Source organism: Egretta garzetta, unplaced genomic scaffold (assembly GCF_000687185.1).
Source record: "Egretta garzetta isolate BGI_Z169 unplaced genomic scaffold, ASM68718v1 scaffold114, whole genome shotgun sequence".
Lineage (NCBI taxonomy): Eukaryota > Metazoa > Chordata > Aves > Pelecaniformes > Ardeidae > Egretta > Egretta garzetta.
Genome location: NW_009259317.1, coordinates 463,591 through 483,511, shown reverse-complemented (window position 1 = coordinate 483,511; position 19,921 = coordinate 463,591).

Genomic DNA, 19,921 nt, shown 5'->3' with positions numbered 1-19,921 from the left:
AGCCGGCGCGAAGGGCATGGAGCAGGGAGCTAAATCAGGAACACCGGGGCTGCGTTAATGCTGTAAAACTTCCCGAATCAGCAGACTGGAAGCCGGCTGTGGCAATCGCCACAGGAAAAGAAACCCACCCTTAAATCCACGAAGCTGACACTGGCCAAAATAATTCACAAACGAGACCGAATTTGTGGGAAACATAATGTGTTGTTAGCACTGGAAATACTCGAAACCGGTGATCAGGCGTGCCCTCCTGTTGCTGCTGGGGAGAGCAGGGCTTGCGGCAGAAAGCTCGGCTGGCATTTTTGAGAACGGCTCGAGTTGAATTGTGCATGTCGAGGAGTTTTCTAATGTTGGTTCTCGGTTCTGGAAATTCAGTTTTATTTTTCAACAGTATTGGAATTTGAAAGAAATGTGCTTACGCATATAGTCTTTCACTCATTAAGTAAAAGAAAAAAAAATGTTTCTATAGAAAGACACAAAGACCTTGTTTGTTCTTCCTCCTTCAAAGTAACTTTTTATTGTCTCTTTACTTGTATTTTCCTTTCCTTGCTATGCTGTCCCATAAAGATAGTTACTTAGTTTTGGCTTTTGAAAAGTCATGAGGTATCTGTAAAGCTGAGAGAGGGTTGAAAAGAGAAAATGTATTTATCACGTTCATGTCAGTGCAGGAAGTAGCAAGAGAAGTATGTTAGTAGCATATTTGCTGCTTGCTTGCGTTAACAAACTCATTTGGGCTCAGCTTCTCCCAAATCACGAGGGGGTAAATATGCACTTGACATCGCTATTCACCCTGGATTGTCATGGTGCAAATTTGGCAAAATGACTTCCCTGCAGGCTCGGAGGAGAGGAGGGGCAGTAGGGTAGCCAGCTCGTATTTGTACGTGCAGCTTTGAGAACTGCTAGATCTGATGCACATCGTCGGGGAAAGCAAACTTTGCATGAAGTTCTGTAGTGCAAAAGTCTCTCGGTAATATTGGACTGGTCTGGTTTTTTTAGGTTTGGTTTTTTTTGGAGGTAAAGAGTGTATTCTGCAGTTGCTTTGGGAAACTCTTAGCTGCGTATCTCTTTGGTATATCCTCGCTTCCAGAGTGTTTCTGAATTCTGTGAGTTACAGCTCAACACTCCATTGAGCCTAAAGAGGCTCAGAAATAAAAAAAAAAAGTATGTACATGACCTGTACTTTAAACACGCCTGTTGTGTAACAGAGCTCTCCTCTTTAATTGCTTTATTAAACTATTCATTTTCTCTTTGAAGACGTGCACTAGGAAGTTAATTTGACTACTTTGGGGAATCTAACTTCTAAATGTTCATAAATTACAAATGGTTTTATGCCCTTAAGCTGTGAGTAATAGCGATCTATTTTTTTCGATTTTTTTTTTTTTTTTTTTTTTTTTCTCCCAGCGTCCTCTTATATGAACTACTAGAGCTTTAAGTCTTTTCAAAACAAATTCTTGCTGGCATCATAGGCCATCTTAGAAAGCGTGCAATTTTATACTGGCATAGCTTAATCTGAAAAAATAGGGCTGCTTTTGTTTCCAAACAAGAGAAACCAAGCCCTAATCTCTTCCTTTATCCTAACAGCTCATTTGCATGGCATGGTATGTGAATAACCAGTCACCTCTGAAACTCTGCATACTAGCTCACTGTTTTCGTGCGGCGTAGTGACGTCCACAGGAAGAAACAGGGTTGGTTTTTTTTTTTTAATGCATGCCTTCTATATGTTAGGTGCCTAAGGTTTTCTTCTGGAAACTGCCGGTGTGGTACATCAAGGCAATTCAGTACGGTAGTAAGGAATAGCAGAGAAGTAACAGCACCAGACCACATCTTAAGAGGAGAACTGTAGTGTGGGCCTGAGTTTGATACCCGTGCGTCACTTCATGTCAGAAGTGACATCTAAACAGGATGCTATTGCTGAGCAGCTACTCCCCTCGCGAGCGCTCGAGAGGAACAGTGGTTTAATTGTAGGACGTACCTATGCTTTTTCCAAATAAACTTTCAGCTTGTTTCCCAGTTACATTATTTTTATACTTGTGACCACTGATAGCATGATTGTGTGCGATCTTCTGATAAGCCAGAAATGAACGTTTCCTTCTTGCTATAGCGATCTCTTAACAAATAAATACGAGGCGGTCTGGTTTCATGGGATCGTAGAAAATAAGCGTTTTACATGTGCGTCTAGCATAAAGGATTATACTTAATCTTTAAATTCGGGCTTATTGTGTGTATGTATATTGAATACACCAGAAGACTAAATTTATCGTTTTCACAAGAGCTTATTTGGGATTTCTTTTGTTTGGAAAACAAGTACTTTGGAGCTTGAGTTTTGGTTTCATCTTTTTTTTTTTCCTACTGTCAACATGCTACCATGTTACCATCTTTTTGATGCTAGTATTTAAGGAGGAAGATAACCCCTGTTATTGTGCCGCTAACAGCAGTGTAATACTGAGAAGTGCTTCTGTTGCTAAATTTTCCTGCTGGTTCTCAGTGGCCCTGAAAAGTGCAGGACTGTGACAGCTGATGCCTGATATTTGGCTGTATTACTTCGTTATAATGGTCTTGCCATCCCGCATCTCAGGGCTTTGTAACGTGGTTATTCAGGAGCAGCTTCAGCTTGCAAGGTCTGGCGTTCTGGTTTTTTTTTTTTTTTTGGGGGGGGGACGGGGACTGTTTGGCCAACAAAATGAGATTCCTAATTGTGCTTCCCATGGTGGGGGACAGCTTTCTGCTGTCTAGAGTAACTAATTCTGCAGCGTGGGCATGAGGCTGTTAACGTTCTGTGTTAACATTGGGAGCATGGTGAGTAACGCAGCTTAACGAAGAAAGGCTGCTGCAAGTCCTCGGCCCGAGCGCTTTCCTCTTGCTCCTTGGCAGTTGGCTTGAAGTAAAGTTGCTGTCATGAAGTCAGCTGTGAGGGCAGTTGGTCTGAGCAAAAAAAAAAAAGAAAAAAAAAGCCCTCCAGATGCTTGCAGGGTTTTGGAAACTTGTTCAAAATGGTTAACATCCCCAGAATGTGTCTGATGGACTGTCAGAGAAGTGTGGTGCCTTTTGGTGTCTCTGGGGCTGTAAGTGGGGGAGATGGATACTGATAAAACAGGAGAAGTTGTAATACCCGTGTACATACAAACCTTTGGCCATAGAGGTTTTTCTTGCCGTGTTTCAGCACTTAACTGGGAGGATAAAGAAACCAAAGTAACTATTTGGAAAAAGTGAGACCTTCACCTGACAAAGCACGTAATGTATTTGTTTAGTACAGAAATAATATTAGAGAATGTATTTTTGAAGTAAGTCTACATTTTTTTCCTCTTAATTTTTTCTCTCAAGCTAGTATTCCTATGCAGCATAAATTCACGCCCAGCAAACTGAATTGTATGAATACGTCTTTTTGTGGCTGATAAGTAAAACCGAACCCCCTCGCGTAGCTCGAGTTTTCCTGCGACCTCTCTAATCTCAGTCTGTCGAAGCAGCCCTGGAATGTCTGATGCTGAACTTCCACCATCAGTTTTCATGTCCTTCCCTAAACTAAGGGCATGTACTGTGGCAGGCTGCTCAGTATCCTGTTTGTTCTGAAAGAAAATATGTTTATTTCCCAGCCTTTCTGACGGAGGGTGCATTTTCCCATAGCCGTGTATATCTTTGTGGCTAACGCCGTTTGAGAACAGCGAGAATGTTGAATTTTTAATTTCTTTTGCAGTGGTTCTCCCCTGTCATAGGGCTGGTACTTTCTGTGTTTGTAAATAACCGTATCCTATAGGTAATATGAGTTTCACCAATGCTTGCGAGGGCCTTGGTGTGATCGGGAAGCCTCCACCTACAGAGCAGAAATAGCCGATGTGAAGCCCTGTCCTAAACAAGAATCAAATATGATTCTATTCTGATTCTAAGTGCTTGTCTGCTTTCTCACGACATCAGAAGATTGCGGCTCAGTTAGCTTGTACGTATCCGAGCCAATCTGAAACTAGGGAACTTGGAAAGTGAGGGTTTAACTGCAGCACTGATAAGCTCTGTGTAATTTCCTATGTGATTAATTATCTGTTTGGTAGAGTTTGCTTTTGGTTTCTGCCCTGCTGTGGCTGCAGAAGTGTTTGCGCTAGGTTCAGGCTGGCTATCTTCCTGCGAGCGTGTTTTTGACAGCCCCGTGGACGTTGCTGCTCCTGTGCTTCAAAGCTGGGAGTGTAGCCGCGCTGCCTTGCCTTTCCCTGGCAATCCTGCCTCGCAGGGCTGCTCAAGTGAGCAGCACTGGGCCCGACGCCCAGGGATCTTCTGCTCGGCCCAAGGTTGTGGGTTTGTTTTTTTTTTTGGTTTTTTTTTGTTTTTTTTGTCTCCTTGCCTCTTAACATGCTGTTCAGACCTAAGAGCGTGTGTCCGTACCCTCAGAGGTGCCAAATGGGCAGCGCCATCCCGGCCCTCCTGGCTCACCCCTCGGGGGGGCCGGGGGCAGCCAGCGGTGCTGCTGGGGGGGCTGTGGCTCCCGGAGGGGCATCGCGAGGTGACAGGCATTGCCATGGCCAGGCTTGCCCTCTGCTGAGGCTAGTGATGTGCAAAAGCATCTGTTGAACTTCTGAGACGGAAAAGACCGAGAGCTCGTTCTTGTCTCGGGTGTAAAAGCGTTGAGCAGCAAAAGTAGGTGGCACACAAGCTTTTTCCCCAAATCCTGGTTTTCGTTGGTGGGAAGATAGTGTTCCGTGGGTTATGAGGTTATTCATGGAAAACACTTTGTACCTGGGGAAAAAAAAAAAAAAAAAGACTACATAAATGTAGTCTCTGAAGGTGCTTCATTTATTTTATGCTTATTACAATAGAAGTCAGCTAAGGTTTTGTGGAAACAGCTGCTGTTTCTTGAATGCCGTTATTTTTAAAAATCTGCAGGCTGAAAAGTCTCTAAAAGTCCATATGCCTATGCGAATTATTGAGTGGTAGCTGCTAATTTGTCCTGATGAGTTACTGATCTGACTTTGATAGCTTTTTCCCCTAAATCGGAATGCTGCTGCTCAATCTGTTAGCATGCTTCAGGACTAGCCGTGTGGATGCTGAACAGTCATTGTAGGAACCTTGACTTCCTCGTTGAGGGGTTTTTGTATCCTCATGAGAAAATATATTTTGGCTTGTGTTTTGGGAACTTTCCCACAGTAGGAGATCTAATTTTTGCGAGGTATTGTTTGGGGATTCAAAAGGAGGGCTGGCAGACAGATAGCTCCACAAAGATGCTTTGTGAAGGGCAGCTGAGCCTGCGCGCCTTGTTTGCTGCAGCCAGTGTTGCAGATTTAATTTGCTGGATATTTTTTGCGTGAAGGGAGGTATTTGAATAAGTCTCGAAATTGAAGTGGTGCTCCGATTCCCTTTTTCCAAAGTTGGTGAAGTTGACCGCTTTTCTTGAAGAGGGAGAGAGAGGAGCCCCACTGCAGTGCTTTTCTTGTGGCTTTGTTTTAGAGTTAAAAATAGCTATTTGTTCTCTCTGGGTATCTCTGTGTTATGCCCGTATATCGGTAGATGTATTTCTTTGTCTATCTCTTGTCTTGTCTGACCTGAATAGAAGTGGTTTAATAGTTGATTTTCAGCAGTTCTAAAGAACTCTGGCCAACAATAACGAGCAGCGTGTATGTTGTTACCTGATTAAAACGCTGGAGGAATAAGATAAGGTTAAAATATTTAGATGTTCACAGAAAAAAAAAAAAGGATGAGTTTGCTTTTCAGATTGATAGAATTTGAAGGAATTTTCTTGTATTAATATTTCTATGCATAGCCAGATTCCCCCAGTTTCCTCTTATTTGTATCTATTCTGATAAACACAAGCAAGATCATGAAAATGCATCTGCTAGCAGTGTAAATTACCTGGGAAAGGATATTAAGTTTGCTGGAAGACACGTTGGTCGAGCATGCCTGTTGTTGACTGTCTTCAGGAGACTCCTTGTTTTTGTTTGCTTCCTTTTTGTGTGTCTTAAAATAAACTTGGCTTAATAAATAAAAACATTTATTTCCTAGTTAGTTCTGGTTTCCAAAGGGGAAGATGTATCCTGTTCCCTGTGAGGTGGGGCGTGTTTGGTTTTTTTTTTGTTTGTTTTTTTTTTTTTTTACAGTTTGTATTTGCAGTTCTGTGTTTTTAAGGATACTCTTGTCTCCCATCTTTATTTTGCTTTTTCTGTAGTTGGGGGGAAAAAAGTCTTGGTACAGTCTTTTCCACTTGAAATTAGTCATTCAGACTTCTTGTCCTGTTAAGCAAAAAACAACCCAAAATTTAGAGGGATGAGATAGGATGTTACGCAAATGTGGTTTGTAAGCAGCTGATGGGAAAACAAGGCTGTACCACCAATACAGTTGGAAGAAACTTCTGCTTGAGAGTTGACTTGCTGAAACCAAAGGCTAAATCTTTCATGGTACACTGTATTTTTCTAGCAGCAAAGCTTGTTTTAAGAGTTTCGTTTCCCATGCTGATGTTCTCTGCTGCCTCGTCTGTGCCAATCCAACTGTTTGTGAGGCTGCAATATAAACAGGATAAGTGATACGATCTTGTTCACTGAACAAAAGTGACTTATTTTTGAGAGGTGATGTGTGAGGGTTTTTTCTTTCTAAAATCAAAGAGACTCAATGTGCTTTAGATTATGGCTCCAAACGTCAGTGTTGTGCAGCTGAAGGTGTGAAGACTCGCGCTGCGAGACTGAGAATAAATGCCTGTGGCTGTGCATAGGAACCTCTGAAACAGCTTAAGCTCCTCCACAGAGTATACGGTGCTCTGTTTTCAAACACTATCTTGAAGTATAAAGAAAATGAAAATGGGTGGAATGTTATGAGATTATTTATTCTTGATGCGTTTCCTTAAATGAGAAAATTTTTTTTTTTTTTTAACTTATTGGGCATATGTTCAAGATGCTTCTTGAGAATTCTTGAGAATTCTTCCATTTTTGTTTGTTCTGATGATTAACATCAAAGGAAACTCTCGCTCTAAGGTCTTTCCCCCATTAAAACATAGCAATGGTGAGAAACCTGGGTAGTAAGGCTACCTTTGCGTGCACTGAATTGGGTGGATAAGAGATGCTGAGGCCTGATATGTTTTTGTATTGCTGATATTGAGTCTTGTCTGTATTTACGTTGCTGTGTTGTATGGTAGCTGAAAAATGGATGCTGGTGGGCTCTCTTGCTGGGGGGAACGAAGACATGAAGTGAAACTTAGTTTCGTTGGTATGCAAGTTAAGGGACACGCTCGCTTTTCCATTGGGTATCTGAAATGTATTGGGACATACCTGAAACACGTTCCCTGTAATGTTTTTTGCTTTGACTTTGAGATAAATGCTTAATCTTTCTCAGGAAACCATTCCCTTGCCCCCACGGAAGGTTTTTGCAAAATCCGTGATCTCGCTGAAACCAGTAGTACGTTGCAACTGGGTGAGCGGCCAGCGCTCGTTTGAACGGTCACACGGATCTCCACTGTTTATCAAAAGACCTGTCAGAATACGCCGCATATGCAGTAGTAAATACTTAGATACACTTCAGAGTGAGGGATGCTCGGCTGTGCAGCGTCACAGACTGCTTCGGGCCCCGCGTTATTTTTACCCGCCCGCTGTAGCTCCTTCAGTTTTTGAAGGTGGCATGGCTCTGGTAATATAACAGATGCACTTCTGTTTAAATAGCTACGTCAATATTTTGAAGTCATGGCACTTTGCTACGTGTATGTATGGTGGTCCTTAGTCTTGAAACAGCTTTGAGCTTTGTAAGTTAGCAACTGCAAAATTAAAATGAAGCGTATTAAGTTGTATCATCGAGGAAGAGCAGGCCCCACAGCAGCCAAGGTGGTGGTGGTAAAGTATTGCTGGAATCTGTGATAGCTGATTAGAAAACACGGCTATTAAAAAGGGAGAGGAAGGGAGCTGGCTGTGCCTGCACTGGCGGTCCTGCTGGGCAGCTCTGCCTGTGGAATCGTTCCTTGACCCTGGAGGAACCAGAGTCTCCAAAAAGATTCAAAAACTGGAAGAAAAATGCAGGTGCCAGGCCCTGCTGAAGCAGCGTGTGTGGCAAAGATGTTTTCTGTGGTTGGGCATTTTATCCCGGTTGCTATAGTGGTAACAAGATGCTGAAAGCTGAAGTGATGGAGTCGATCTTGACACACGTTGTGATTTCCTGTGGAGGGTGGTTAGTGACTGGCAGCTTCTCCAGAGAAAGCAGTAAGTGGCCCATTGATTGAAATCACATCAGTACCGTTCCTTTGTAAAATATTAATTGTGCTCATGGATGAAATACGTGTTGAGAACATGGAGAAATACCGTTTGATTATATAGGTTCCTTTCGGGCTGTAGCCTCAAAAGAACAAGTAGCAAATGAATCTTAAGAAAAACAAGAAATGGGGATATAGTTAATGGAGGATGCTCTGAGTATGAAACGAGAAATAAGGTTTTGCACTGGTTAATGGTGGGTGCTGGTCAGGCCGTCTCTCTCTCTCTAAACTCTTCTTTATTAGTGCAGTGGCTAAGTAGTTTGTTGAATATATTCCCTGCTAAGGAGGTCATGAGCAGATGGTAAACGCTCCCAGCGAGGCAGTTTTCACTCTGAATTATGGAAAGGTAGTTGTGAGGGTCTCAGTCTGAGGTGCATTTTGTGTTCTCGTCGATCTATCGTACGCCTTTCTAGATGGTACATCAAATTCATCGGGGAATCTGTAACGTATTTGTGGCAAAAAGCACAAAAAAGTCATCCCCTGTGTGAACGGCAGGCAGTGGTGCTGATCCGAAGGCTGAAGTATTCCACATGAACCGTAGGTATGGAAAGGCGAGCGGCGCTGCCAGCTTCACGCTGACCGGGAGCTGGCGCGGGCTGGAACGGGGGTAATTGAGCTTCCACCCTCGTCACTGCTTCTCTGGTACTGCTGAAAGCTGCTAATTAGCGCCCGTGCCTTGTTTTAATTCATGATGATTTAGTTTGAAAATGCCAACTCCTTGGTTGTAGGCCACTGAACGACTGTCAGATGGCAACACAAATTCCAGCTCAGCTACTAAGAGTGATTCGAGGTAACGACGCCCAGGAAGGATGATAGCGATGGTTGTTGTTGGAGAGGAGAGGGGTATATTCCATCCCTGTCGTGTTTTAGGGAGCCGTCTATTTTAGTGCTACTGGCTCGTATTTTACCAGACTGAGTACTGATGGATAGTTGGTCTCTACTACTCCTAAATCCTCTTAAAGAAGCTTGTAAGACCCTCTCTTTTTCTTTTTTTTAAGGTAACTTCTAAAGAGTTATGGCTTTAGTAGTTGAAAAACATTGGACTACTGGATATTGCTGGGAAGTATGATTGCCTACGTGACATGCTGGTGTTTATAATATGCTATATGTATTAATATATATAATAATATAATAAAGGCCTTGTGAACTTTGTAAAGCGGTTCTAAGGACCTGGAGCAAAGAAATTTGAGATTTGTGGTAAAATGCTTCTTTTGGATCCCTCTGAGAAGATGGTATGTTTCTGTTCTGTATTCCCAGGTGAATTATTAATATTTTTTTAATTTTTCCTTTCTCTTGTTCTTTGTACCTAGCCCTGTACGATCGTTTAACCTCTGTCTTATTAATTTTGATGTCTTGTAGTTTCTCCCTTTCTAAACCACACACTTGGTGGTGTTTTTTAATTTTGTGCCTTAAAGTCATCACTTCAGGTATTTTTCTTATTAGGAGAGCCTTAGAAAGAAACAGCAGGGTGGTTTTGGCTAATGCTTTCATTCACATGGATTAATGTCTGAGTGGGAAGTAAACTTCTCTTTATTTACAAATTGCAATACGGTGTACATTATACAAGTGATTGTCCACTTTTAAAGCAAAAAAAAAAAGTACAAATGCCCTCAGTATGTCCTCATCAGAACTGGCATATGTTAGATTTCTAACTTTATTGGGTTGCTAAACTAGCATTGCTGTTTAAGGTCTGATGTTCTTAGGTGAGCGAATATTCTATGTGAATTGAAAAGTAAAGAGAAAATAATGGCACTTTTTTTACAGTCCGTCCTAGCTTGATAGTAAACAAACATGTAGCCATGAGGGAAGTAACACGGTTTGTAGTGTTACAACCTACATAACTCCAGTTGGATTTGCTGTTGACATTGGCCCACGTTCCAGCGTATGAGTTACCTTACGTTTCTTTTGAACAAAGGAGGTTTGTTTGAAACAGGTGCTCTAGTGATTACCCTGGCCTTTATAAATAGCTTTTAGGTGAAGTATGACTTCTGTTACCTTCACAAGGCATCTTGGTTTATTGAGTGAGGTTTCCATTTAAAAAAAAAACAAACCAAACCAAAAACCAAACAAAAAAAAACAAAACCACAAAAAAACCCAAAGTAAAACTATCTTGGCTATAGCTTCATGGTGTTTGCTGCCTCATACATTGCTGTTTATTTTTAGAGTGTGCTTGTCACAATTTGTCAGCCAAATATTGGCCTGTCACCTCTGCTGTTAGCTGCTGAAATGCTGGTCCCAAGATGACTTTTTTTAAACTACACATAATGAATTAATACCTACCCTGGTTGTTCCAGGGTAATCTTAGGTTTGGTAGGAAACAACAGAGCTAGAACTTGCCAACTTTGCAAAACCCATAAAGTGCTAGGAAAAAAAAAATTAGATGTTCTTACTAAGTATTGTGACCATACCATAATGTGTTAAACTCAATTCACGTGCTCAGATGGTTTTGAGAGTCTGTGGTAAGTTGCCTGAGCATGTCAAAAGGCTTGAATGTTATTTGCGAACAGTAGCGCAGAACGTTTCTAAATCAGTTGTAAAATGAGCCAGGAGATAACGAAGAAATAGCAGGGCCAATATCGTGACTACTTATACACTGTGCCTTGCTTTAGGAAAACTACCTCAGAATTTGTTTTAAGGAAAAATTAAAGTTCTGCGTTATACAAGTGACATCTGCTATCTTGCTTGATTTCTTTTCCTGCTTCTTTTATTTATAGATGCCTTGAGTTTGGGATTTATCTGAAAGCTAAGGTCAGGAAGTGCCTTCCTCCAAGAATGCTACTTGTTGTGGTTTTCTGGCATGTCCTCTCCCCAATCCTTCCCCAAAGGAACTGTAGAGAAAGTATTTTTCCACAATGAAACACAGATCCTTAGCTCTGCAGATTTCATGCTCTGACTGTGGCATGTACTGCTTCACCTCCAGAAATGAAACTTTTAAAATCGTCTCTTGGTGTCCACATCAGTTACATGACTGACTAAAATGCAAAAGGCAGTAACCACTTTATTTTGAATTATTACTTTCTGAATAGAGTCTGCGTGTGGGTTGGGACGTGGGCTGGGACATGGAGGCGGAGGAACATAGGATGTATCCTATTGTGTAGGACTTATTTCCCATGTGGATTTTCAGAAGACCTTAATGACTTTGTTTCAGGCAGGAGCGTGCATATATGTTGAGGAGACGCTCGTCCATTCCCGATGTTTCTACCAACCATTTAAGGTCACGGAGGACCTTAAATGTGCAAGGTCTCTCCCACATTGGAGGCGATGAGAATAAAAAGCACGTGGCCATGAAACACATGAAGTTTTTTGCAAATGCTGGTATATGGAAGAGGTTCTCCCCAACTTGTAAACAAAAACCAAATACTTAAACTGCTCCTCTGAGAGAGTATGGCAATTCTGAGGGCAGCAAAGATGTGGGAGCGCAATGAATGCTTCTGACTAAATAACTGGTTTTGTTGTAGTCAGGGTTCAGTGCAAGGTCTTACATTCAGGATTGAGTTCTCACGAGCAGCCCAGTTTAGTCATCAAAGTTTGCACCGATGTTTATGCAGCAGAGCAGCTGAACTTGTATGCTTGTGGTATGGCCACTTGCAGCAAGCGTGTACCTTAAAGTACTTTTGAGGAATAGCTATTGCTATAAGGAGTTTAAAATTAAGCTATATTTGAAGACATGGTTAAAATCTTTAACTAAACAAAGGACCTGCCTGCAAGTCTTTTTGAGATGTTCCCCTTTTTAAAATTGATTTAAACCTATGTACTTATTGAAACTACCGATGGCCAGTAACTCCTTCTTGGAATACAGATTTGACAGTTTGTTATATAGTCAATAACGACTATTTTGTCATTTGACTTTGTTTTATATTGTTTTATACTTCCATATGCGGCAAACTAAACTGCATTTAGAACTAGGACTGTCAACAGTAGTCGAACATTTTGTTTAACTTCAGATCCCTCTATCTGGCTGTTGTATAACTTTATATAACGGACCTGATTTGTGTTTAGTGCTTTGCATTTACTTTTAAGAGACTCTGCAATCTGTTGTCTTGAACAGATTTCAAGAAAACAAATTGTGAATTTCATTGTCACTGTTTAAGAATCTCATCCTCAGTGTGCAGTGCCAGTTGAAAAAGGCTTATGAAACCAGCTCTGAAAGTTTTCTTAGCTGTTGAAATTCAATGTACTGACCAGGCTGCATTAAATTTATTCCAAATGATAATGTGGCATTTGTTAAGAAACAATACAAACAAAATCTCTTTCTATATTCACTCTGCTTCTAACCTTTTTGTTGCCCTGATGATTGGGATATCAATTTTTCATTCTGTATTTAACTAAGAGATGGGATAAAAACCCCCAAGTGTCATTCTGATGTGAGTCCCAGTGCTCAGAAGGCTTGTGAACTGGACTTTTCTCTTGTCCAAATACCTCCATAGACTTTGCAGAGAGAAACGTGTATTTTCACAACTTTACATGAACTGCTTTCATGTTTTCCTGTATTCCTAATTGCTAACACTGTAAAATAACAGGGACCTACAGTTGAGACAAAAAAAAACCCTTAACGTCTAACCTCTGTGTCTTGTATTCTAGTTGTAAAGTGTAGAAGGGTGGTGAGCAACTTTCTGGTGCTTTGCTGTCTGTTAAAAGTTGGCCTTGAAACCACTGGAATATGGTTGCATGTCAAAACGAGACATTTTGTATTCAATTTAATGAGGAGAACTGGTAGCTGTGGAGTGAGGCGAGGGGCCACGTGTTGAGTGCTGAAGATGATCCTTTTCACATCCACTACTCTGTTTCTTAGTTTAGTATCTGAATGCTTTCTAAAATGTCAGAGTAGACATTTACCTTCCGAGATGGATGTGTTGGTTGGTTGTTTTTTTTTTTTCTTTTTCCAGAAGAAAATGATGAAGTAGTGGCTGTAAGTAGTTGCAAAAGCAAGATGTAATTGTTCTGCAGATGAGCTATGACTGCATCCAGTGACGGACCATCGCACGCAGTGGTCTGCAGGCAACTCAAGGGTGTTTGGCAGCAGGTTGTTGATGTTGAGGCAAATTCCAGCTGTAGGGATAGTATGGCCCCTGTGACACCTGCATTGCAGCTGCTCTGGAAGGACAACCTGCTGGGAGTACGCTCACAAAACTTGAAGATGCTGCAATCATGAGTCATTCAGAAAATTTTGGTTAGGAGCCTGCCGTGCAGGAACGTGCGTTTATGTACAATAGCTGTTCAGATAGATTCTGATTTAATTCACTTACAAGTTCTTTATGTTGAGAATATTAAAAGGAAATTATTCCTAGGGAATTAATTCACCTTTTTAATTGATCTTCTCAGGAGATCTGTGAAGAACTTAGTAAAGGTTTTTCCTTGTCATTTAAAAAAAAAAAAAAAGGGGTGGTGGTGGTAAAAAAAACATGTGTGAGACCACCTGCTAACCAGAAGATTGTCTTTTGATCCAAGATAGGTATAGAAAATGGAGTGAGAAGCTTCCAGGTAGGGGCAAGATAGCGGCCTGATAAAAAGCTAGATACAGAAAAAATGTTGGTCTACTTAATACAGCATCACCCACAAAGTGGGTCGTCTTCTGTGCGTGTCAACTCGCATATTATACTACCACCACCTAGTTCTGTTTCTTGGATGAGCAGAAGTCTTTTTTTCTTTATCTAATTGAGAATCTCCCAGTTAGTATCGACTGATTTTTTTTTTCTTTTTTTTTTTTTCCTTCTTCTGTTTACTCATCTCGTTTTACTGTTTGTTCTTGTTTCTCTTCTCGTTCTCTTCACAATTGCAGGCATTTCTGTGTGGGGATCTTCATTTTTGATTGGTTTGTGCTACCAGGATTCATCTTTCTAAAATTCCAAAATTATTTACTTTGGTTAATGAGCAATGTAAGAAAAAAATGCCTTAGGGGTAAATGGGAATTCAGTCTGTCATCGTCACTAAGGGATACTTGCTCTGCTTATGGACAGATTCCTTCCCCAACCTAAAAAAGACCCCTTTTATGAATCCCATATACTGTCACACTCTGAAGGATGAGATGGCAATTGAACTGACATCTCTGTGTGCTGAAATTTTAAAAAAAACACTAGGATTTTTTTTTTGGCTTCTTACTTAGAAAATTTCTATTTAATCAATAACCTGTCATTTACGTTTGCTTTTTATTAAAAAATAAAGTTCCCAGTAATAACAACATGACACTGAAGTGACACACATGAGAAATGGTTTCTGACTGTGTTTATATTTAAAAAATTCTATTCAAACATCTGTTTACACTTGGAGAAAATCAAGAAAATGTCCTTGCTGTCCTGTGGGGGGTGTGCGGTTCCTTTGGTTTTGTTTTATTTTGCATTAAGAATAAATGAGTTATAGCAACTGAAACTAACTTAGCTACACTGAAATTGTATTGATTGATAGCACGAAATATTTGAAACAGGAATATGCTCTAAATGTTCAGTTGTGGAGTGTTTTTTGTTGTTTTGTTTTCATTATGGTGTCTTCAGTTAGTGTGAGTTACACTTGCTATTAATACAGATGTAACATGTCGTAATTATCCTCAGTTTCAACAAAGAAAGTATGTTCTTTCAAAAAGGAAAAAAAACTTCTCCACTTTGCGTAGGAGGACTGTAAAATACCATAAAAGAGCGTAAGAATGAAGGCATACTTTCCGGATCGGTATTTCATATTTGGGGTTGTAGGTGGTAGCAGTCTCTCCGTCTTTCCCCTGGTCTGTTAGGGTGCAGTCTGCAAAATCAGCTGGCAAGTAAATTATTCAAGCCAGCTTTCAAGATATAGGTGGCACCCAGAATTAAGTACTAATTAATAACTCTTCGTGGAATGCTGGAGGTGTTTATAGTTGGATTTCTTTGAGAAATAAGCTTTATCTCATGCATTTTCTGTTGGCTGCTGCTTGTTTGGCACTTGACAAAGTAGCAGGGGGAAAAATTGTGGATCTGGATACTAAAAAATGCTTTTATAGTCAATGCAAACTTCTAGGGAGAGTAAAAGGTATATTTTGATGTGTGTAAGCAAATATTTTAATGCCAGACTGCTTTGCTCTCTCTTGTCGTTACAGCTGGGAGAGCGAGCAGATGACTTGAGTGCTCTTTTTTTTTTTTTCCCAGCCAATTTGACTCCTTATAAATAAACCCTCTGGTGTGTATTTTTGTGTTCAGCTCCTTTGAGCATCACTGGAAGTTACAGTACTTCCAATGATAGCAATGTAGAGAAAAAACCTTTTTTGGTGTTTCTGCATTATGGCTCTACTGCTCTTCTGTAATTGCTACCCTGTGGGCAGCTGCCAGGCGCCGCCTGTTTCACAAGGCAGGTCTTCGGGCTTTTCTGTTGATGGGACTGGTGGGAGGCTGCTGTTCGGAGGGACCTTAGAGCCATTTAAATTAGCTGAGTCACTAAAAAGTTAATTTTAAAGCACCACAATCGCTTTATCTGACCCTGTCTTTCTGCCACCCACGTGCACTTACTTTTAACACTCCCAGGAGAAAACGACTTTTGTGTATCTTCCAGAGTTACACCACATCCTTACGTGGGTTCTTGGGTCTCCATGGTTAGCCTATAAAAATATTCACAATAGCTAGGGTGAGATAAAAGTGTTCACCAATCAAACTTAATAGCGACAAAAATGATTATTAGTGAAACTCTCTTTGGACGTTTTTCTCTTCCCTGCGGGGCTCGCCTAGGTGAGATGCTCTGCGTCAGCCTGCGCACCGCTCTGCTGCTGTCTGTGTAAGGCTCTTACTGAAATAACCATCTCTAATTTTTTTTTTTCCTTTCCCTCAGAATGGAGAGAGCATCCTGTAACTCTGTAGAATGCATTTTGTATGCAGTTAGTGTTTTTCCGTGCTAATACAACCTTTTCTTCCTAATCGAATATTCCTCCATTATCCAAACCCCAAGAAAGATAATTTGGTATTGAAGTTTTGTCCTGTTTCTCTTAAGAGAAACTTGGTATAGCTTACTTGGGGGGGGGGAAGTGTTTTTGTATGCAAAAGAAATGTAAGGGCCAGCTTGAAAGTGTATGTTGTATTGTATCTGACGAACAGGTGCTAATATTTAAGAATAATATGGGCAATAATTACTGCCTTGCACAACTTGGAAATATTAGCTGCAGGCATTTTAAAATGTTAATAGCCTTCAGCCCGCTAGTCCAGACAGTTTCTGAAGGCTGAGGAAGCTGTTAAATAATGAAGTGCAGCGGTGTTCACCAGAAGCAGCCTTGCAGCCAACAGAGCAGGTACCGCTTTGTGTGACGTTTTAACATGTAGTGGAGGAATATTAACCACTTTGCCAGAACGGTGTCTTCCTAAGAGCTTGGTGGTTTTTTTCTTTTTTTTTAAAAGGCTAAGCCCCAGGTGGGTAATACAGGGAATGGAATGAAAGAGAAGAGGGTAGGAGGTCGGAGTACGGGGTGCGTGTTTCCAGGTGGCTCCTTTTTTCCCCCCTCCGTTAACTGTCCCCTCCAGCCACTTGGCACCTGATTTGTGGTTCTTTAGGAAGAGACATATTGTTTCATTTACCATCGTGGCAGAGGAAAGTAACTTTTGGAGGAAAGTTATATAAGGAGAAAGTGGTGGACTTGGCTTCGTAGCAACTCGGCCCACTTTTTGCTTGAAGACAGTTGAGTTGGGTTTTCAGGTAACGCCCTTAATTTTAATTTACAGAAGCAAGCAGGTGAATATCTTTTATTGCAAAATTGTGTGAAGGGATTTTTCAGTATGACCAACTCTTTAACTTATTTCTGGTTTGTTTGGGTTTTTTTCTGCCCGCCATTTGTTGCTTTCATTCCGATCCAGGTAGAAGTGTGCTTTCACTGGAATTGGATTTTAGCAACTCCTTGGTTTAAATGAACTGTATTGGCAAAGCTGTTCGTCCACTGGCTTAAGAGACTATAGTGTCATATATAAATTGCATACAGTACTGTAGCTATGGGAGTTTTATGTCTGGACTGGGATTCTCAGAAGGAAATGTCGGTGATGCTTATCCATACAGTGGTATCAGCCTAATTTACGCTCTGATCAGTTTTTACACCAGCAAAAATGCTTTTAATCATGTCGTACCACCACATGCTCGTTTTGTTCTGAGAAGTGACATAAACTGTACAGGCAGAGCAGCTTTTGCAGATGTCTCCGCTCGTGTCAGCTAGGTTTGACTGCCTTCGTAGGCTGTTCTTTTTATAGACCTGTCTGGAGAGAGAGGGAGTGTAGGAGTGGTAATACCAGCTTTCATTTTCATGAAATTTAGACAAGTGTTTGCAGTCTCCTTGATATCTTCCTGCGCAAGTATTAGTTCACCAAAGCATTAAATGACTGCTAAGCTAACTGATCTGCAGGTGTTCCTAAGTTTTTGGCTGTCTGTGATGTCAATAGGTGTGTCTCATCTTGCTGTGCTGCTCCAGCGTGGGCTTCCCATGGGGTCACAGCCTTCTTTGGGCACCCCCCTGCTGCACTGTGGACCTCCCCGGGCTGCCGGTGGATGGAGATCTGCTCCACCATAGACCTCCCCGGGCTGCAGGTGGATGGAAATCTGCTCCACCATGGACCTCCCTGGGCTGCACAGGGGCTGCAGGGGAATCTCTGCTCCAGCGCCTGGAGCGCCTCCTCCCCGTTCTTCTGCACTGACCTGGGGGTCTGCAGGGCTGCTCCTCTCACATACTCTCACTCCTCTCTCCAGCTGCACTTGCGCAGCAACGTTTTTTCCCTTCCTAACTATGTTATCCTGGAGGTGCTACCACTGTCGCTGATGGGCTTGGCCTTGTGGCCAAGGGTCCGCCTTGGAGCCGGCTGGCGTTGGCTCCATCGGACATGGGGAAAGCTGCTGGCAGCTTCTCACAGAAGCCACCCCTGTAGCCCCCCTGCTCCCAAAACCTTGCCACGCAAACCCAATACACCTACATTCTTTCTTCTTTACTTAAAAACAGGCAGACCAAAAGAAAACTGAAGGAAATTATCCATGCTAGCATTAGTGGGTATGCTGCTAGCGCTTCTTCAGAACAGAACCAACATCCAGAATTAATCCATGAAATAAAACTTTTAACTTGCAAGTGTGAAGAAAGTAAATAACTCAAGATCTCCATTAACTCCCAATTTCTTCTTTTACAGTAAAGCTTATAGTCTCTCTCATTTCTGTACAGAAACATAATCTAAAACCTGACAGAGGCTCAACTTTTTCTTGGCATTGGAAATGCAATGTATTCACTCCTTGGTATTAGAGACAGCCAAGCATTTCTGTGACTTTAAATGATCTTGGAGTGTAAAAGTAGGATCAGTATTTGTGTTTGGGACGCTCTTGTTTTTGTTCTTGTGAAATAAAAATCATGGCATAATGTTCATAAATACATAAAGACCTTAAAGTTTTCTTTCTTAATTCTTGGTTCCAAACTGTGCTGGAGAGAGAGTTTATATCTGGGTAATCTGAAAACAGATCTGTTTCCATTATAGCTAAACAGGCATTTTAGAGACAATGCTGCTTGTGTAAACTACAGAGGCAAAAAATAGACTTCCAGTAGTGGTAAGACTTGCTGCTTTTTCATGGCTGCATTGTTGCTCGTAGGAAGGTTCACAGTTTGTTTAATTAAAGCGTGCTCTGTAAACAGTGGAAAAAGTTATCACTTTTTTTACCTGATGTTTCTTTTTATATCCTTCGAAAACTGGTGTGCCAAATTTGACAGGAAAACTGACAGTGTGCTGTATATGTTTGTTCACTTTCCACACCTGAAGTTAAGAAGGAGCTTCTTTAAGTAATTATCATCTGGATTTACCAGATTTAAAAGTGAATCATTTTAGCGCTTTTGACAGCATGCGTTTCACCGCACGTGTTGGGCGTAGCAAGCAGAGGGAGCAGCAAGTAGATGGAGTGGTCTGTCAGCAGCTGCCAGAACTGTACACTGGATTTAAGCCATGGCTATTAATCAGTTCTGCTATGAACAGGAAAAAAAAAATGCATCAAAAGCCTTTAGGGTGGTGGGAGGGGAAATTCCTTCGCTCTGCTAAACAGAAAAACATACTTTATTTAGTCATCCAGCAGCTTCCTACATTGTCTGAACTAGTACCGTTGCCTTTAAACCATGTTTCACTTAGGTGAATGTCATTTGTTGCAAATGTGCTAATAAAAAGGTTTTTTCTGAAAATGCAACTGAGGCTATCGGGATTCATTTACTAACTTTTAAAATGAAGCTGCAAATATTTCATCTATTAAATTTTCTTTCTGTGTTTCCTCAGAACAGAGAAAGGAGGGCATGAACCAAAACTGGTTCTGCTGTTTCTTTCAGGTCTTGCAAGTTTGTTTTCCCTATATTCCCATCTGAGATACCTTTTCTGAATCCCAAGAAGATAACGCTGTAGAATTTCAAGTTATGAATTGGGCAACACTGAAAATTACTGAGGCACCCATTATTGTGGACTTTCCTCAGGAAGTATAAGTTGTGCTGGATTGGAAGTAGAACTCTGGAAATCAGTACGTTGGTGGAACCCGAGGAAAATGTTTTCTTTCAGATTTATATAAGCTACCCATGCTGCCTGACGTGCTCAGATTTGAAGGGGTATATCTGGCAAAACCTCCACAGTGAGTCACAAACATTTTTCTCTTGGGAAACCTTGAATTTCCATTTCAGGAAGTGGAAGATAAATAACCCCCTGGGAGAAAAGCAAAAATTCTTTTGTTAATATAAAATTTTAATAGTAGATATTAGATTGCTGATATTTTCAAGGCCCAGAATTAATC